This window comes from Cyanistes caeruleus, chromosome 37 (genome assembly GCF_971803275.1).
Source record: "Cyanistes caeruleus chromosome 37, bCyaCae1.hap1.1, whole genome shotgun sequence".
Lineage (NCBI taxonomy): Eukaryota > Metazoa > Chordata > Aves > Passeriformes > Paridae > Cyanistes > Cyanistes caeruleus.
In genome coordinates this window covers 199,557-220,499 of record NC_141738.1, presented here as the reverse complement: position 1 = coordinate 220,499, position 20,943 = coordinate 199,557, and the positions used below count along the sequence as shown (strand labels likewise).

Here is a 20,943-nt window from a genome sequence, read left to right as displayed (position 1 = left end):
ATTAGAACAAGAGCAAAACAGGCTCAAAACTTAAAAGGAATAAAGAAAGTTTATTAACAAAACTACAAGAATAAGAAAACCGGAATAAAACCTCCAGAAAACCCCTTTTTCCCCACTACCCAACCATTCCTTTGTTTACATGACAACACAGAGACAACAAACTTCTGTGCCATTCTGTGTGTCCTCTGCTGGAAACACCTTGGAGGCCAAGAGGCAAACAGTGACCCTGGGAGCTGTGTCCATGCCCAGAGCAGAGGGGTGGCCCAGCAGCGAGCTCCAAGGGCTGGGGAAGATCAAGGCCAGGATTTCCCAGCAGCTCCCAGAAAGCCCCCACGGAGCAGAGCGAGGGCAGCCCAAAGGCTGCTGTGACAATTCCAGCAGGAACGGGAGCGCGGCACAGCCGGAGAAAGTGATGGGGAGAGCTGGCGAGGCCTCGCTATGGGCAGCAAGTGTTCAGCAGCCAGTTCTCCCAGGCAAAGCAGGAGAGCAGGACTGAGAGCCCCTGCTGCTGTCCTGCCTCCCCCCTGGCCCCCACAGCGCAGCTGCTGAGGCAGCCTGGCAGCTGCAGGGCTCTGGGGAATTGGGAAGGGAGATGTCAAGGTGGGGACAACAGGCTCCACTTTTCCCTCCTGTGACCCACGGCAACAGCTCCCTGTGGTCACAGCCTGGGGAGAATGGCCAGGCCAGGAATCGCCTTGGAACCCGAGAGTGGAAAAAATCCCGCAGCAAGGAGGACAGGAAGATGAGACATTTCCCAAGCTGCTCCCAGTCCTGCTCAGGGAGAGGAAAGGACACAGTCCAGGATGGAACAGCTGGATCTGAGACCCCCTGGTCAATTCTCCAACCCAGCTCTCCATCAGGCACCAAACTGGGAACATTTCCATGTGGCAGTGAGCTGCTGACCCGGGAACAGGAGCACGTCTGCTCGGAGCCCGTGAACGGGGAAAGCTGGGGCAGGGCAGGGGCAGCGGGAGATGGGGCAGCTTGGAGGATGGATTGTGCTGCACTGGGGGGTGTCCCCACAGGCTCCCCAGCTGCCTTTGGCTCCCTGCCTGCCCCCCTTGGCAGCCGCGGGGGCCTGGGCCCTTGCAGGGGCAGCTGCCCCGTGCAGGGAGCCGCAGGGATGCGGGGAGGGGGGCTGGATCCGTGCCGCAGCTGGGATGGACTCTGTGCCAGGCCTGGGCTTGTGGCCAGGGCTGGGGGCTGTGCCAAGCCGGCCTTTGGCCTGGGGGCTCTTGGCGAGGGCGCAGGGAGGAGTCCCGGCAGGATAAAGGTGCTCCTCACCTGGGGCAGCCTCAGCCAGCGCTCCCCACTCACTGGCACAGGAGGAAGAGGAAGATGAAGGTGGCTGTGCTCGCCGTGGCCCTGCTCTTCTCCATCCTGCTGTGCCTGCCAGCACAGAGCGAGGTGCGGCTCCAAGGCCCCGGGCCGGGCTCGGGCCTGGGGGCTCTTCCCAGCCCAGGGGCTCGGCCGGGCTCTCCGGCCCCAGGAGGTGCCGCTTTCTCCTCGCCACCATCGCCTCTGTCCTTCCCCTTCCCACCATGGAACTGCCGCTGCCCCAGCCCGGCTTCCCCATGGGATGCTCGGAGCCAGCTCCTCCCTGGCAGGGCCCCGGCGCTTTCCTGCCCTGCTCCCCCCAAATCCCGGCCTTCTGGGCCTCCCCATCCCACCCTCCTGCTCCCCTGGGCCATCTCCCCAGCACCTCCTGTGTTTCCCAGCCAAGGACAAAGGCCCGTCCCAAGCTCGGCTGAGGTGGCACCAGGAGGTCCAAACCCATCCAAGCGCAGACTGGGCTGAACTCGGCCCAGCTGGGCTCAAGCGCTGCAGTGCCAAGCCAGGCTGAACTGGCACAAAGTGGGAAATGCCCCCACCCCAGCCCGGGACGATTCCCGGGCTCTTCTTTCCAGCCTTTCCCCTCTCGCTGTGGCCTTTCACCCTGCAGCGGTGTCCCCAAATGCCCTGGCACCCCCTGCTCAGAGCACGGCACAGCCCTGGGCTGGGGAGGGGGCTGGGGACACCTGGGCTCCCCCCCAGCCCCACAAGGGCCAATCCTCACCAACATTCTGCTCTCCTTCCTTCCTTCCTTCCTTCCCCAGGCCATGGATGGCAGCGGTGATGAAACCATTTGTGCCGGGGTAAGTCCTGGAGCTGGGTGCACCCGTGGGGGAGCTGGGGGGGCACTTTGGTCACCCCCAGCCTTTGCTGGGACTGGGGACACCCCAGTGACCGCTGACATCTCATGGTCTCTCCACAGAGAATTGGTGGCATTGGCAGCAGCCAGGTGGGTACCCCGAGTTCTTCTGCTGGGTGAGACCCTCTCCTCTCTTGGCCAGGACCCTCCAGGGCACCCCAGAGCAGCCCAGGGCGTGCCAGTCCAGCCCGGGGCTTGCCAAGGCTTCCCCAGGGTCCCCAGTGTGTTCCAGCCCATCCCAGGACACCCAGTCGGGCCCAGGAGCCCCGTGCCCAGTGCATTTCCTCTCCTCTTTCCCTCCAGTCCTTTCCCTTTCCCACTGGCCGTGCCTGCTGTCCCCAGAGCCCCCTCCTCCACAGCCCCTCCCAAACCCATCAATTTTGGGTCTCTGGCCCCGCTTTCTCCTGCCCCCCCCACTCCCCACTGCAGCCCCCAGGCCCCCACTGGAATTCCTGCCCCCCCCCACCCACATTCCCCAGCTCCTGTTCCCTTCAACACCCCCAGCCCCATCCCTTGGGCCCCCCGCTCCCCCCAGTTCACCGTCCTTGGGGCCCTCATGTCCCACCCTGTCCCCTCCTCCTCCTCCTCCTCCTCCTCGGCCCCAAACCCCCCTTGCTCTCCTCATCTCCATGCCCACCGTGCTCCCTGCGGGATCAGGGCTCAGGTGAAACGGGCCAGAGGGGGACTGGGGGGAGCAGAGGGGAATTTCCCCCTCAGAGCGGGGGCAGCCACGGCTCCTGGGGACCCCTGTGACCCCCTGAGCCCCACAAGGTCCATTCCAGACTCAACCTCTGCTCTCCTTCCACAGGGAAGCATCGTAGGAGGTATAGGTGGCTGCATTAAGGTAAGTCCTGGAACTGGGGCACCAGTGTGGGAACTGGGGGCCAGTTGGGTCCCCCCTTGGCTTGCTGGGGCTGGGGACACCCCAGTGAGCCGTGACATGTCCCCATCTAGATCCACAAACCAAACGGTGTCCAACGAGTGAAGAGGTCTGAGGTGGGTAGCCGGAGTTCTGCTGGGCCCAGAGCATCCCCTGTGGTGGCCACGACCCTGCAGGGCCCCCCAGCACTCCCCAGCGTGCCCCAGTATCTGCCAAGGGGCCCCAGTAGCCTCCAGGGTGGCTCTAACCCTGCCTCTCTCCCCAGCCTCCCGTGGCTGAGCAGGTGCAGCTTCTGCAGGAGTGATGTCCGGCCGCCCCTCTGGACGCCCTGGTGAGAAATGCTGGGGGGACTCCGGCCCCACCAAAGATCCTGGGTGGCCAGGGGGGATCCCCGAGCCCTCTGGGGTGGGCAGAGCTTGGGGATGGCAGAGGGACACGAAGGGGGCTGTCCCTGCTCCATGTCCTGGGCTCGGGTGCTCAGAGCTGTCCCCAAGGCTGTCCCTGCACCGGGGGGCTCTGGGGACAGCCGGTGTCCCTGTGGGAGCAGGGGGGGCTCTGGCAGCTTTTGGGGCGCTCCAGGGTGAGGGGCTGGGAGGGCCACACGCACCTGAGGAACCAAGTCCTGGCCCAGGAATCTCTGGGGCTCCAAATCCCTTCTGCTGCTGCAGCTCCCTGCAGAGAGAGGGGTGGGGACAAGGGACCTGTCGTGTCCCAGGGGACACAGCGGGTCATGCTTTGGGCTCTGCCTTGCAGGCCTGGACCTGGAGGTGCCACCGAGCTCGTGAGCCCCTCCAGCGGCACGAGGAGATGATCAGCCCTGGATAACGGCCCTGGTCCCCTGGGAGCCCTGGGAATTGCCCTGCAATGATCAATAAACCCCTTCAGCAAAGCAGCTCTGTGTATCCATGGGAGCTCGTGTTCATGGGGGTGTTCTGTGTCCCTGGGGGTGTCCCCGTGTCCCTGGGGGTGTCCCCGTGTCCCTGGGGGTGTGTTCTGTGTCCCTGGGGGTGTCCCCGTGTCCCTGGGGGTGTCCCCGTGTCCCTGGGGGTGTGTTCTGTGTCCCTGGGGGTGTCCCCGTGTCCCTAGGGGTGTCCCCGTGTCCCTGGGGGTGTCCCCATGTCCCCATGTCCCCGTGTGTGTCCCCATGTCCCTGTGTGTGTGTCCCCCCTTGTCCCCGTGTGTGTCCCCATGTCCCTGTGTGTGTGTCCCCCCATGTCCCCGTGTGTGTCCCCATGTCCCTGTGTGTGTCCCCATGTCCCTGTGTGTGTCCCCGTGTGTGTCCCCATGTCCCCATGTGTGTCCCCATGTCCCTGTGTGTGTGTCCCCATGTCCCTGTGTGTGTGTCCCCATGTCCCCGTGTGTGTCCCCATGTCCCCGTGTGTGTCCCCATGTCCCTGTGTGTGTCCCTGTGTGTGTCCCCATGTCCCTGTGTGTGTGTCCCCATGTCCCTGTGTGTGTGTCCCCATGTCCCCGTGTGTGTCCCCATGTCCCTGTGTGTGTGTCCCCATGTCCCCGTGTGTGTCCCCATGTCCCCGTGTGTGTCCCCATGTCCCCGTGTGTGTCCCTGTGTGTGTCCCCATGTCCCCGTGTGTGTCCCCATGTCCCCATGTGTGTCCCCATGTCCCCGTGAGTGTTCCTTGTCCCTCTCTCAGCCCCGGCCGTCTCCAGTCCCTGCCCCACCATCAGCCCAGTGACCCCAGGGACACGCAGGGCTCCCTGCCCAGCCTTCATCCTCCTGTGTCCTGGGCAGGGCAGCTTGGGACCCCCTGGAACGTCCCCCAGAGCTGGGGGGGATGAGGGGCCCCCAGAGCAGCGTGCGGAGCCGCCGAGCTTTGGGGTGCAGAGGGCAACAGGTTGTGCCCAGGGCTCTGGGAGCCGCAGGGAGCCCAGGCTGGGCTCGGGCCGGGAGCGGATCCCGGCCAGGAGCCCGGAGCCGCGGCTCCTCTGCTCCGCCTGCGAGCGACAGCGCTTCCCTGCCCGAGGATCAGCAGCGCTGGGCTCGTGGCTGCCGGCAGCGAGGGGGTTAATGTCCCTTGAAGGATCCCCGGCTGTTCCGATGCCACTCCGGAGGTGGCCGTGCCCCGGCTCAGGGCCAAAGGGGACCGTGTGCCAAAGGCGAGAGTGCAGAATTCAGCCAAGGGGCAAATGGGAGCGAGAGAAAGAGAGCCGGGCAGGAAGAGAGGGGCAGGGAGGGAGGGAGGGAGGTCGGGCAGCAGCTCCACAGCGGCCCTGGAGCCAGCAGTGTCCGGCTGCTCCTTCTTCCCCCGGAGCTTCTCGCTGCTGGGGCCGTTCTGCACTTTGCCCCGTTTATCCGGCTGAGCAAAGAGAGCAATCGGTGCTCGTGGGCTGCCCGGCTCTGGAATGCCATCGGCTGAACGATCCCCGGGCCTCGGCTGCTGATCAGTCCCGGCCCAGGCTGGCTCTTCTCTCCAGCTGCAGCTCGCCGGGCTCGGTGGCCGTGAGCCGCTGGTCACCATCTGTCCCTCCGGACAGCTTCCCTTGGAGCCCGCCGGAGCTGATTGCAGCCCGGCTGCTGGGCTGCGTGTCCTTGCCCACCGGCAGGGATGCATTCTGCTCCCCCAGCTTTGTTTACCTCCCCCGAGCTCCGAGATAAGCCCTGGACAATTGTCGCACCTGGATCTTATCTTGGGGTGCTCCGTCCTGTGCCTGGCCCATGGCAAAGTCCTCCTGTGGTGACATTGTTTGGGACGGGCTGGGGCTGCTCCTGAATCCCAACAGCAGCGGAGCCTCCCCAGCCCCCAGGAGACCCCCTGGTGTCCCCCAGGTGTCCCTTAAGTGTCCCAGTGACCCCCAGGAGACCCCCCTGGTGTCCCCCAGGTGTCCCTTAAGTGTCCCAGTGACCCCCTGGTGACCCCCAGGAGTCCCCCCTGGTGTCCCTTAAGTGTCCCAGTGACCCCCAGGAGACCCCCCTGGTGTCCCCCAGGTGTCCCTTAAGTGTCCCAGTGACCCTCAGGAGACCCCCCTGGTGTCCCCCAGGTGTCCCTTGAGTGTCCCAGTGACCCCCAGGAGTCCCCCCTGGTGTCTCTTAAGTGTCCCAGTGACCCCCAGGTCCCCACCCGGTGTCCCTTAAGAGTCCCAGTGACCCTCTGGTGTCCCTTAAGTGTCCCACTGACCCCCAGGTGTCCCCCCGGTGTCCCTTAGGTGTCTCAGTGACCCCCAGGAGACCCCCCTGGTGTCCCCCAGGTGTCCCTTAAGTGTCCCAGTGACCCCCAGGAGACCCCCAGGTGTCCCTTAAGAGTCCCTTAAGCATCCCAGTGACCCCCTGGTGTCCCCCCTGGTGTCCCTTAAGTGTCCCAGTGACCCCCAGGAGACCCCCCTGGTGTCCCCCAGGTGTCCCTTAAGTGTCCCAGTGACCCCCAGGAGTCCCTCCTGGTGTCCCCCAGGTGTCCCTTAAGTGTCCCAGTGACCCCCTGGTGACCCCCCATGTGTCCCCCAGGTGTCCCTTAGGTGTCCCAGTGACCCTCTGGTGACCCCCAGCTCCACTTCATGCAGGTCCCAGAGCACAGCGTGGTCTTTGAGGGTCTGGACTGTGACATCTTTGAGGCTGCAGTGCTGATGGCACTGAGTGCTGGTCCCCATTGAGATGTGAAATGCCCTCAACAGGTAGCGGGAGCGACCTTCATCACCACCATCTTCATCACTAGAAGCACCCACCATCAACCTCATCCACTACAACATCATCATCTTCATCACACACACCTCCAGCATCATCACCCAACACCATCAACTTCCATCATCATCATTACCTTCATCACCCACACCATTGATGCCATCACCGTGACACCACTCACACCATCACCATCACCATCATCATCATCCATACAACCATCATCATCAATCATTACAACCACAACCATCAACAACACATCTTCACATCATCCACGCTATGGTGAGCTCCATCACCAATATCCTCATCATCCAACACCACTGACACCGTCACCATGACACCGGTAACACCATCATCACCTTTGTCATCTTCATCACCCACACCATCATCTTCCTCATTGACACCTTCATCTTCATCACCCACACCTTCACATTCCATCAATACCATCATCACTGTCACCTTTGTCATCACCATCTTCATTGTCCACACCATCATCTTCCTCATTGACACCTTCATCTTCATCACCCACACCTTCACATTCCATCAATACCATCATCACTGTCACCTTTGTCATCACCATCTTCATCACCCACACCATGTTCACCAGCAACCCCACTCAACACCATCAAACATCGTCAGCAGTACACACCACCATCGACAATGTTACCACCACACCACCCACACCTTCATCTTCATCACCCACACCTTCATCTTCATCACCCACACCTTCATATTCCATCAATACCATCATCACTGTCACCTTTGTCATCACCATCTTCATCACACACACCATGTTCACCAGCAACCCCACTCAACACCATCAAACATCATCAGCATTACACACCACCATTGACACTGCTACCACCACACCACCCACACCTTCATCTTCATCACCCACACCTTCATCTTCATCACCCACACCTTCGTCTTCATCACCCACATCATCATCTTCCTGACACCTTTGTCTTCATCACACACACCATGTTCACCAGCAACCCCACTCAACACCATCAAACACCGTCAGCATTACACACCACCACTGACACTGCTACCACCACACCACCCACACCTTCATCTTCATCACTAACACCATCCTCACCAGTCAACTCTGATACAACCAACACCATCAGGGTGACACGTACACCATCATCATCATCATGACCATCACCATCTCCGTCGTCATCATTACGATCAGCCACACCTTGGTCTTCATCATCAACACCAGAGTGAACTCCATCATTTCCATTATCATCACCCAACGCCATCAGCACCATCACATCTTCATCACATCATCACCATCACATCACACACCACATCATCACCACCCACCATCATCATCACCACCAGCATCATCATCACTCACCATATCACCATCATTACACCACCATCTTCATCACCCAACCACATCACCATCATTACACCATCATCATCACCACCAGCATCATCATCACTCAACCATATCACCATCATTACACCACCACCATCATCACCCAACCACATCACCATCATTACACCACCATCATCATCATCACCACCACCATCTTCATCACCCAACCACATCACCATCATTACACCACCACCATCATCATCACCACCACCACCTTCATCACCCAACCACATCACCATCATTACCGCACCACCATCTTCATCACCCAACCACATCACCATCATTACACCACCACCATCATCATCATCACCACCACCTTCATCACCCAACCACATCACCATTACACCACCATCTTCATCATCATCACCATCTTCATCACCCAAGCACATCACCATCATTACACCACCATCATCACCACCACTTTCATCACCCAACCACATCACCATCATTACACCACCATCTTCATCACCCAACCACATCACTATCATTACACCATCATCATCACCACCACCACCTTCATCACCCAACCACATCACCATCATTACACCACCACCATCATCATCATCATCACCATCTTCATCACCCAACCACATCACCATCATTACACCACCATCATCATCATCATCATCACCATCTTCATCACTCAACCACATCGCCATCATCACACCACCACCATCATCATCATCACCACCACCTTCATCACCCAACCACATCACCATTACACCACCATCTTTATCACCCAACCACATCACCATCATTACACCACCATCATCACCACCACCACTTTCATCACCCAACCACATCACCATCATTACACCACCATCTTCATCACCCAACCACATCACTATCATTACGCCATCATCATCACCACCACCATCATCATCACCCAACCATATCACCATCATTACACCACCACCACCATCACCACCACCTTCATCACCCAACCACATCACCATCATTACACCACCACCATCATCATCATCACCATCTTCATCACTCAACCACATCACCATCATCATCATCATCACCACCATGCCCTCCATGATGTCCCCGTGTCCCTTCAATGTGTTCCTCCATGGCAACCCACCCCCCTCCCCCACCTGCCATCCCCCACGTCCTGCTGTGTGTCCCACCCCCATGGTGACCCCCAGATGTCCCTGATGTTCCTCTTAGGCTCTTGAAGAACAAATCCCTGGCCCGAATGTCACCTGCCACCATGTCACCATGTCACCCTGTGTCCTCATGGTGTCCCTCATCCCCTCTCTCCTCCAAGGTGACCCCATAATGTCCCCAATGTCCTTCCCAGCCTGTTGAAGAACCAGATGCTGTCCTGGGTAAACATCTGGCTGATGGGCTCCATCCACCCTCCGTTCCCAGCGTGTCCCCCCATGTCTATTGTTAATTGGGTAAAAATAGGTATAAAGATAAAAGAACTGCGTATTTCGGGGCCGTTTTGTGCATCAGACACGAAGTGTGCCACAAGGCCTTGTTTGTACCATCAGAAGAAAGAAATGTACCAAACTGCAAAGATTAACCTTGTGGAGCCAGCCTGGAGAGACCTGTTAAGTTTTGTGATTACCTTTTAATAAACATGAGAAACAAGATTCTCAGTTTTCTTCAATTTATAAGAACTGAGATAAGCAGGGCTCCCCACGAGGGAGGATCCCAAAAGAATTCAGTCCAAAGGAGGCTGAGAAAAGCAGAAAGAGAAAGAAAAATACAGAAGAAATGCAGCAGATTCAGAGAAAGAGAAAAAAGGATTTTTTAGAGAAAAATTACAGTTATCACACCCCCCATTTAGGAGGGACCCTCCCCAAAGCCCCCTCCTCCCCCTGTGAGCAGGACCCCCAATCTGGCCTGGCTCCTTCCAGCTGCCAGGTGGTGCCAAAACCCACCCCAAGAACCCAAATTCGACCTGGGCTCCCTCCAACCCCCTCCCCCACCCAAGCAAGATCCCCAAACCCACCCTGGGGTCCCTCCGCACACCTTTCCCCTCTGTACCCCCAAATAAGTTCACATCCCTCACATTCCCCACTTTTATCGGGGTGTTACCCCCCAAAATTCATCACTGAGCGCAAACCCAGCCACTTTATAACCAACAAAATGGGGTTTGGGATCACTGAGACACCAACCCCCGACTCCAAACCAGCAGCAGTCCTGCTGGTCAGGACTGGGATCGGCCTTTCAGACAAACCCAGCTCCTCCCTGAGAAACTGCACTGGAAAATAAGGAATCCCTCGGTTTGGGGTGGAAACTGCCAGCCAGGGATTGAGCCCTCGGGCACAACACAACTTCCAACCCTGATGATCCCAAATTCTGGTTTGAGAGGCCCAAACCCCAGGTGAGGGGGGGCAAGATTGAGGATCTCAAACGTGGGAGCCCCCCAAACGCTCTGAAACTCCCCCAGGACCCTTCAAATTTCCCCTGAACCCCAAAATTCCACTGAAATCCCCCCCCAGGATCCTCCAAATCCCCCCAGATCCCTCAGGGATGCCGTGGGGGTGTCCAGGACAGGGCAGGGCACACGCCAGGTTTCCCAGCCCATTGCTGGGAAAGGCAGAACTGAAATTCCAGTGCTGAAAGGCAAAGAGGAGCGGCTGGCAAGGGACAGGGAGGTGCAGGAGGAGGCCAGGCAGGAGCTGGAGGAGCAGGAGCCCTGCAGCAAGAGGAGGAGATTCCAAGCCTGACCAAAGGCAGTGAAACACCTGCACTGCAACTCCCAGCTGAGCCAGATCCCCAGCTGGGGCTCCACATCCCTTCCAAATCCTAATCCTGCCCCAGGAGGGGGACAAGGGGAGCCCAAAGGAGCAGCGCTGGCCCTGATCCCCCTCCCCAGCTGTTGTTCCACAGTGCTGATCCCATGGGATGGCCGTGGGAAGATCCCAGGCAGCAGGATCCATAAAAGAGCAGCTCCACCTGCTTCCTTCAGCCCCTGCACCTGCTGCCAGGGCCCAGCTTCCCCAAGGAATGTCCAAGCTGTTTCCTCCCTGGGAGGGTTCTGCTGGTCTCTTGTACCATCACCCCTCTCCCAAGACCCCTCCCAGCTTTCTGGGCACAGCCACACAAGCTCCTGTTCCCCATTTCCCACTGGGGGAACTTTCCCCAAGTACCCTCTGCCTTCCTGGTGTCCCCAGCACAAGCTGGGGCACCCCAGTGCCCCTGAGGCTGTAGGTGGATCCCAAAGTGCGGGTGGAGCGCACATGAAATACAAACAGCCAAAATTCAGTGGGGCCTGTGAGGGAAAGCTTGCCAGGGGTGCAGGGTGAATCCAAGAGCTCCCAGGATCAGTGGGATGGGAGCTCGTTCCTAGAGCAAACCCCAGTTCTGTCCCAGGGACTCAGCCAGCAGCTCCCCAGGATGGGATCACAGCCTGTGCTGGGCATTCCCAGCTCCCCAGGATGGGATCACAGCCTGTGCTGGGCATTCCCAGCTCCCCAGAGGAGGATCACAGCCTGTGCTGGGCATTCTCAGCTCCCCAGGAGTGGATCACAGCCTGTGCTGGGCATTCCCAGCTGCCCAGAGGAGGATCACAGCCTGTGCTGGGCATTCCCAGCTGCCCAGGATGGGATCACAGCCTGTGCTGGGCATTCCCAGCTGCCCAGAGGGGGATCACAGCCTGTGCTGGGCATTCCCAGCTCCCCAGGATGGGATCACAGCCTGTGCTGGGCATTCCCAGCTGCCCAGGATGGGATCACAGCCTGTGCTGGGCATTACCAGCTGCCCAGGATGGATCACAGCCTGTGCTGGGCATTCCCAGCTCCCCAGAGGAGGATCACAGCCTGTGCTGGGCATTCCCAGCTGCCCAGGATGGATCACAGCCTGTGCTGGGCATTCCCAGCTCCCCAGGATGGATCACAGCCTGTGCTGGGCATTCCCAGCTCCCCAGGAGTGGATCACAGCCTGTGCTGGGCATTCCCAGCTGCCCAGGATGGATCACAGCCTGTGCTGGGCATTCCCAGCTGCCCAGGATGGGATCACAGCCTGTGCTGGGCATTCCCAGCTCCCCAGGATGGGATCACAGCCTGTGCTGGGCATTCCCAGCTGCCCAGGATGGGATCACAGCCTGTGCTGGGCATTCCCAGCTGCCCAGGATGGGATCACAGCCTGTGCTGGGCATTCCCAGCTCCCCAGGATGGATCACAGTCTGTGCTGGGCATTCCCAGCTCCCCAGGAGTGGATCACAGCCTGTGCTGGGCATTCCCAGCTGCCCAGGATGGGATCACAGCCTGTGCTGGGCATTCCCAGCTGCCCAGGATGGGATCACAGCCTGTGCTGGGCATTCCCAGCTGCCCAGGATGGGATCACAGCCTGTGCTGAGCAGTCCCAGCTGCCCAGGATTGTTGGGAAGGTAGAATTAGAAAGAAATTATAAATATGATTCTGTAGCCAGAAAGGCTAAGGAAGAAATACAAATGATAGCACGGTTTGAATAATTCAAAGAAACCAACCGGGCTGGTATGCCAGAACACATTCTTTCCTGCAATAAAACCAAGCTGAGACCCCTCATCCCAGCCTTATAAGGAAAGGTCTGAAGGACCCTGAGATAACTAAAAATATGCAAAAATAGCGATTTCTATAGGTTGTACACAAATGTTACTAAATTAGTATACTTAGAAAGATTGGTTAGTAAAAGAATAGAATATTCAAAGGTATAGGTTATATAAGTAGTGGTATAGAAGAGCTCGGTCTCTTTTGTGCTCTCTTTTTTCCGGGCTCTCTTCTCTTTTTCACTCTCTTTTCACTCTCTTTTTTCTGTCTTGCTTGCTCTTTTTTCTGTCTCTCTACCTCTCTACCCCACGCCCTGAAATAAACTTCTAACACTTAACTCGATTATAGAGGTCTTTGCCGTGTCTCTGACCGTCCCCAGAAAGCGTCTCCTACAGATTGGCGAGCCAGCCAGGAGCAGATCGTTTTCTTCAGCTGTAAGAGACCCTCATGGACGGTAACTAACACTTATATGTCGTGCCTGCCTTCCCAGTACCGTGAGCAAGGACCACGCTGCTTAGCAGCGAGTTGGGCCGAAGCTCTTTAAAGTTGCAAGGGGAGTTCCTGAGTCCAGAGACGCTGAGGATCGGTGTCTTTTGGAGCTCTGGGAGGCTCAGCCCGGGAGTGGAGCACAGCGAGGTGCCTGGCACCGCTTGGTGCTGTGCTGGAAAGGGGTTCTGAGCTCGCTGCAGTGTTGCAAAGCAACAGCTAGAAGCGGAGCTTGGTGAAGGAACCCGAAAAGCAGCGTCTGGAGCCGCAGCAGGGGAGCCTGGCCAGCCCCCACGAGAAGCTGGGATTGGATACGCTGTTTTCTCCGGTACTGAGGTTAGTGCGCACAAGTTTTAATCATGGGACAATCTTACTCTATTCACGACAGAGACCTCTATAAGCGACTAAAACATTTATTACGCTCTGAGTCCAATAATTTACCGAAACAAGAGCTAAAAGATCTTTTAGAATGGACTCTACTTAACTTCCCCAACGCTGACCGTTCAGCTGTATTTACTAGAGATTTTTGGGACACGGTCGGTATTAAACTCTTTAATAATATCTCACACCGCGATATGACAGCCGCGCAGATGGTCCCAGCGTGCAGAGCCCTTGTAGAACTCTTTCATAATAAGCAACAACCATCAGTGGCTGTCGCGTCGGATCCGGTCCCTACTACGCGTTTGTCCCTGGCCACGGAGACCCGAAACGTGGCCAGGCCCGTTCTGGCCCCCCGAAACTCAGCGACTCCAGCATCCGCAGTTCCGCGCGTCCCTTCCCCACCCCCCCCAGCCCCCGTGATTTCGCAATCTGTTCCGGTGACCCCATCCCCCTCGGCAGACCCTGCGGCCCCCGCCCCTGCTCCCCCTCCCCCTCCCGATACTGTTCCCGCCCCCAGTGTGGCAAGCGGCGAGCTCCCCGCTCCCTCAAGAAGCCCCGTCTCCGCTGTCACAACCCCCGCGCTGCCCACCCCCGGCTCTGCCCTCGCGGTGCACCCCGCCCCTCCCGCTCCCGTCACCGCTGCGACCCCGCCCCTTGACTCCGCCCTTGCGCCTCCGCCCAGCGATGTCATCGTGGCTCCTCCCCCCGTCGGTGCTGTCGCCTCAACTCCACCACCCCTCCTCCCCACCGGAGAATCTCCCGCTCTTCCCCCGCTGCACCCTGCGGCCGTCATTGCGGCTACTGCCTATATTCTATCTGCGCTACAAAATCACACTGCAGCCTCTTCCTTAACTCTTCCACTACCTCCTGTCACCGCGGAGTCAGCCCCGCCGTCAGCAGCGGGTCACACCCCGGCCCCTGAGCCGACACAGACCACTGCTGCCTCGAACATCTCGTTGTTTCATTTTTCTCCGCCTCCCGTTTTGCCGCGACCCGTAGACGTTCCAGCCTCCGCTGCCCGGTCCACCCCGGCCGCCTCAGCTCCTTCTGCTGTTTCTCTCTGGCCACGCGGTCCCGAGCCGCAGCAGGTCCCGGTTCTGTCTGCCACGAAAGCGGCCACCACCGACCCTGCACCGGAACTTACACAAACGCAGTGTCAACCACAGGTTTCCACACGGTCACAAAACACCGCGCTACTCCCGCCAGCGTCTGGTCCTGTGTATCCCCCCGATCCTCTACCAGACCCGGCTGTAATATCACCAAGAACTGCCGCTTCGCTGTCAGATGCCCCCGCGTATTACAACTGCGAACAACTGAAACCTGCTTCCCTGCCCCCGGCCGTGCCGCAGCTCCCAGAGGCTTATTCGCAAGTCCAGCACCCCGTTCTGCCCCCTGACCGTCCCCTATCGCAGCTGCTGTCAGCCGACACTACAACTACAAAGCCGCCGCTACACCTGGCTACACAAAAGGTACAAAAGGAAAGGGGAATTTCTAACACAGTATCTGCATTAATAAATACAGGAGAGACAGTGAACTATTCTATGCATGCAACAGCTAATCCCCTGACTTTACCACTTCAAAGTGAGATTGTAAAATCCGAAGCTCCACTACACATAAATTCCCAAGAATGTTATGATGATAGCCAACTTACAAACTGGCTGGAAGTTAAAAGACAAATTTGCAAAGAAGAAAACATAAACCCCCTAGCAATGCCGGTGTTATTTAGTCAGCAGGCGGGCGGTCCAAGAACATGGACAGCTATTCCACCCCAGGAGATAAAAGAACTGCGAAAAGCGATAAAGGACAGTGGCATTTGCTCTCCATATTTTAAACAACTACTAAAAAGTACACTAGAAGAGCATACTCTCACGCCCAATGACTGCAAAAATCTTGCTAGCATCACCCTTACAGATTCGCAATTTATGCTATGGGAATTGAAATGGAAGAGACTACTCAGAAATGTATTAGACAATTATAGACGTAGTAATGATCCAGATTTGCGTGCTCTCACCCTGTCAAAGCTCACAGGTGAACCTCCAGATGACCGAAATGAAAAAGCTTATAACCTTATTAGCCAAGAAGCCTCTGAGCCATTCACAACATTTGTGGATCGTGTAATTCAAGCTGCTGAACGCCAGTGTGGTGATGATATAGCCCGTCCAATTATGATACGGGACATTATCGAAAATAATGCTAATGCCGAATGTAAGAAGGTGATCAAAGCCCTGGGAAAAGAAAAGCCAACAGTGCCAGAAATGATAGACGCTTGTAACAAAATAGGAAGTCCACAACATGTCGCAGCAATTCAAGCAACTGAATTGGGGAGAACCTTAGGGGAGAAGCTGGAAAAAGCTCTTTTAGCACAAACATCACAAGCTGCAGTAATTGCGGCTCAAGCAGAGACACGAGATCAAAAGCTCACTGAAACCCTACTGCACATCGAAGTCTGCTGAAACCTCCACACCAGCCAGTGAACCTGCAAAAAAGAGCCAAGAAGCAGACGCCCAAGCCTGATCTACGCAGAATCTTCAAGAAGAAAGTGATCTACCAGAAGCAGCTCAAGAAAAAAAAAAAAAAAAAATGGAGTTCTGTCGTTTACCCAAGTGCATGTTGTTTTTATCTTTTTGTTTTAATCTGTATAGTGATAATTGTAGTTTTAATAGCTATACCTTGTATACTCCAATGCATGCAGAAACTAATGAGTAGAACCGTATCTAATATCTTAGTTATTCATAGACAAAATGGGGGAGATGTTGGGAAGGTAGAATTAGAAAGAAATTATAAATATGATTCTGTAGCCAGAAAGGCTAAGGAAGAAATACAAATGATAGCACGGTTTGAATAATTCAAAGAAACCAACCGGGCTGGTATGCCAGAACACATTCTTTCCTGCAATAAAACCAAGCTGAGACCCCTCATCCCAGCCTTATAAGGAAAGGTCTGAAGGACCCTGAGATAACTAAAAATATGCAAAAATAGCGATTTCTATAGGTTGTACACAAATGTTACTAAATTAGTATACTTAGAAAGATTGGTTAGTAAAAGAATAGAATATTCAAAGGTATAGGTTATATAAGTAGTGGTATAGAAGAGCTCGGTCTCTTTTGTGCTCTCTTTTTTCCGGGCTCTCTTCTCTTTTTCACTCTCTTTTCACTCTCTTTTTTCTGTCTTGCTTGCTCTTTTTTCTGTCTCTCTACCTCTCTACCCCACGCCCTGAAATAAACTTCTAACACTTAACTCGATTATAGAGGTCTTTGCCGTGTCTCTGACCGTCCCCAGAAAGCGTCTCCTACACAGGATGGGATCACAGCCTGTGCTGGGCATTCCCAGCTGCCCAGGATGGATCACAGCCTGTGCTGGGCATTCCCAGCTGCCCAGGATGGGATCACAGCCTGTGCTGGGCATTCCCAGCTGCCCAGGAGTGGATCACAGCCTGTGCTGGGCATTCCCAGCTCCCCAGGATGGGATCACAGCCTGTGCTGGGCATTCCCAGCTGCCCAGGATGGGATCACAGCCTGTGCTGGGCATTCCCAGCTCCCCAGGATGGGATCACAGCCTGTGCTGGGCATTCCCAGCTCCCCAGAGGAGGATCACAGCCTGTGCTGGGCATTCCCAGCTGCCCAGGATGGGATCACAGCCTGTGCTGGGCATTCCCAGCTGCCCAGGATGGGATCACAGCCTGTGCTGGGCATTCCCAGCTGCCCAGGATGGATCACAGCCTGTGCTGGGCATTCCCAGCTGCCCAGGATGGATCACAGCCTGTGCTGGGCATTCCCAGCTGCCCAGGATGGATCACAGCCTGTGCTGGGCATTCCCAGCTGCCCAGGATGGGATCACAGCCTGTGCTGGGCATTCCCAGCTCCCCAGAGGAGGATCACAGCCTGTGCTGGGCATTCCCAGCTGCCCAGGATGGGATCACAGCCTGTGCTGGGCATTCCCAGCTCCCCAGAGGAGGATCACAGCCTGTGCTGGGCCTTCCCAGCTCCCCAGGATGGGATCACAGCCTGTGCTGGGCATTCCCAGCTGCCCAGGATGGGATCACAGCCTGTGCTGGGCATTCCCAGCTGCCCAGGATGGATCACAGCCTGTGCTGGGCATTCCCAGCTCCCCAGGAATGGATCACAGCCTGTGCTGGGCATTCCCAGCTGCCCAGGATGGGATCACAGCCTGTGCTGTGCATTCCCAGCTGCCCAGAGGAGGATCACAGCCTGTGCTGGGCATTCCCAGCTGCCCAGAGGAGGATCACAGCCTGTGCTGGGCATTCCCAGCTGCCCAGGATGGGATCACAGCCTGTGCTGGGCATTCTCAGCTCCCCAGGAATGGATCACAGCCTGTGCTGGGCATTCCCAGCTGCCCAGGATGGATCACAGCCTGTGCTGGGCATTCCCAGCTGCCCAGGATGGGATCACAGCCTGTGCTGGGCATTCCCAGCTGCCCAGGATGGATCACAGCCTGTGCTGGGCATTCCCAGCTCCCCAGAGGAGGATCACAGCCTGTGCTGGGCATTCCCAGCTCCCCAGGAATGGATCACAGCCTGTGCTGGGCATTCCCAGCTCCCCAGAGGAGGATCACAGCCTGTGCTGGGCATTCCCAGCTGCCCAGGATGGATCACAGCCTGTGCTGGGCATTCCCAGCTCCCCAGAGGAGGATCACAGCCTGTGCTGGGCATTCCCAGCTGCCCAGGAGTGGATCACAGCCTGTGCTGGGCATTCCCAGCTGCCCAGGAGTGGATCACAGCCTGTGCTGGGCATTCCCAGCTGCCCAGGATGGGATCACAGCCTGTGCTGGGCATTCCCAGCTGCCCAGGATGGATCACAGCCTGTGCTGGGCATTCCCAGCTCCCCAGGATGGGATCACAGCCTGTGCTGGGCATTCCCAGCTGCCCAGGATGGATCACAGCCTGTGCTGGGCATTCCCAGCTCCCCAGGATGGGATCACAGCCTGTGCTGGGCATTCCCAGCTGCCCAGGATGGATCACAGCCTGTGCTGGGCATTCCCAGCTGCCCAGGATGGATCACAGCCTGTGCTGGGCATTCCCAGCTGCCCAGGAAGATGTGTACAAGGTTCATGGGGAAGGCCCTTCACTTGTGTCACAGGGTGCAGGAAGGATGTCCCGGCTTTCCAAATGCTGAGAGGAGGCTGGAAGCAGCTGGATCCACCCCCAGCCCCAGCCAGGATCCGGATTGTGTCTGGATCTCCACTCTGGGCTGGCCACAAGGTCCCAGGCTGAAGCGGAGCAACCTGGGAGAAGCACAAAACATTGCAGCTTTAGGGCCAGGCTGAGCAGAGGTGCCCCTGGCCTCCTGCACACTCCCAGCTGCAGCTGCGGCAGCCCAGCTGCACACGCACAACCTGCACGGCTCTGACAGCAGCCGGGGGCTCAGGGACAGCCCGAGCAGGCAACATTGCCACATGCACCTGGCCACCAACTCCCACAGCGTGCAATTGGGGCCACGCCACAGCCCCTCGTGCCCACAAAGCCCAGGCCTCAGCCCACAGCTGCACCTGCCCCAGCTGCCAATGGGCCACAGCCCACCCTGGGCCCCCTCTCCTCAAGCTGCCTCACACTCTGCCGTGGCCACTCCATCCCAGCGCCGCCAAAAGCTCCACTGCCACGGCCAGCGGGGCCTTCCCGGGCCTCAGAGTAATTCTAGAGCTAAAGCGGTCAGAGACATCAGCTCCGCTCAGATAATACATGCCAGCGCTCATCCCGGGCCCGGGAACTGCCGCCTCCTCCTCCTCCTCCTCCTCCTGCTGCTGCTGCTGCTGCTGCGGCCCTGCCGGCCCAGAGCCGCTGTTGCAGCTCGGGCCGCTCCCTGCGGCTGCAGCCGGGCCCCGGCAGCACAGCAGCCCTTGGCACGGCGCTGGAGCCGGCGCCGCTGCCGCCAGGGGAAAACCCCCCCGGGGCCGCCCCGCCACGGCCCTTCCCGCGGCCCCGGCTCGGCCGCGCCGCCATCGGCCTCAGCGTCCTCCCGCCGCCGCCTCGCCCGGCCCGGCCGCTCCGCCCTGGGCCGCGCCGTTCCGCCAGCGCCGCGCTCGGGGCAGCGCCTGCGGCACCGCGCCCTTGGAGCGGCCCCTGCCACAGCCCCGCCACCGGCACCGCGGGGGCTCTGCCCGGGGGGCTCCGTCACCGGGATCCCCCCCTGGCCCGGTGATCCCCCCTGGCCCCGGTGATCCCCCCTGTCCCCGGTGATCCCCCCTGTCCCGGTGATCCCCCCCTGGCCCGGTGATCCCCCCCTGGCCCGGTGATCCCCCCTGTCCCCGGTGATCCCCCCTGTCCCGGTGATCCCCCCCTGGCCCGGTGATCCCCCCTGTCCCAGTGACACCCCCCTGTCCCGGTGATCCCCCCTGTCCCGGTGATCCCCACCTGGCCCGGTGATCCCAACCTGGCCTGGTGATCCCCCCTGTCCCGGTGATCCCCCCTGGCCCGGTGATCCCCCCTGGCCCCGGTGATCCCCCCCTGTCCCGGTGATCCCCCCTGGCCCGGGCCCGTCCCGCACCACGCTCCCTCTCCAAAGGCCATCCGGCCGCCGGCCCCTGCCCACACCCGCCTCCAGCTCCCTCATCCCCGCCCCGAGCCTTTCCATCGCCTGCCACCCACCCCCGTGGTCGTTCATCCCCATCCCACCCCTTCCTTCCCCCTTTATCGCCCTCCATGCATACAGCATCCCCATTCTTCCGCCTCCACCCGCATCTCGAGCGCCTCTATTCCCAGTTCACCCCAGCTGGGTCCATCCACACTGCCCCATCCCAATCCCTTTTGTCCTGACGGGAAAAATGCTTCCTGATGTCTTCACAAAAGACTCGATGTGGGAAGAATAGGTGTGGGTTTCTTCACTGCTGTCACAGAAATCGGTGTTTATCACTTCTAAATGATTCTTAATGTCTCTATGAACATCCACCCGGGTAAGTTTGCTACAGAACCCCGGCAGCTCGATCCAGGCACCCTGAGCTCCTGAACCGTAGGGTTATAAGACAAATGGGTCTGCACAAAGTGTAATGCAGACAGTCTGAACTTGTGGTGGACCCACAGAACCCGAGCAGCCTGGATTTCTGAACTTCGGAGGGAAAGGGTGACACACGTTCAAGGAGGGATATGTGGCAGGGGCTTTCACGAGGGCTGTACCTTCCTGGTACCTCAGCCGATGGGGAAAAGGAGAGGGAAACATGCAATCGGGAATTCAGAACAAAAAGTAGCTGCACCCTCCAAAACCTCGAGAGAGACCCCACGGGCCCCAGTGGGTTTTCTCCCTTTATTCGAATAAAGTTGCAGGACTCCTCTGTCTCCTTTGTGGACGTCAGCTTTTTGTAGCGTGGTGCCTCTGCAGTCCCCATCCTCTTCCACCCCCATTCCATCCTCCCCTGTCCATTCCAGCCCACCCCAGGCTGGGACAGCACACGGCAGTGATGCCATCAGAGCATGTGAGGAGTGCGGGATCAGACACTCCTGCCCTGCCAATGCCAGTGAAACAGAGAAATTAAGAATTAGAAAAAATGCTTGAC

General features: G+C 58.1%; 2 long non-coding RNA genes and 1 other non-coding gene across 3 annotated transcripts; 2 read left to right on the top strand and 1 right to left on the bottom strand.

The window, feature by feature from the left end:
• The first annotated feature begins 952 nt into the window (after positions 1–952).
• Positions 953–3,963, top strand: LOC147647447 (uncharacterized). Its single transcript, XR_015281533.1, has 7 exons — positions 953–1,407; positions 2,097–2,135; positions 2,255–2,281; positions 3,000–3,035; positions 3,146–3,187; positions 3,337–3,402; positions 3,825–3,963. It is a non-coding gene; the product is annotated as an uncharacterized LOC147647447 (long non-coding RNA).
• An 8,464-nt stretch (positions 3,964–12,427) lies between these two features.
• Positions 12,428–16,682, top strand: LOC147647446 (uncharacterized). Its single transcript, XR_015281553.1, has 2 exons — positions 12,428–13,395; positions 14,440–16,682. It is a non-coding gene; the product is annotated as an uncharacterized LOC147647446 (long non-coding RNA).
• A 2,391-nt stretch (positions 16,683–19,073) lies between these two features.
• On the bottom strand, positions 19,074–19,157 carry LOC147647445 (small nucleolar RNA SNORD45). Its single transcript, XR_015281558.1, has one exon. It is a non-coding gene; the product is annotated as a small nucleolar RNA SNORD45 (small nucleolar RNA).
• Positions 19,158–20,943: the final 1,786 nt, after the last annotated feature.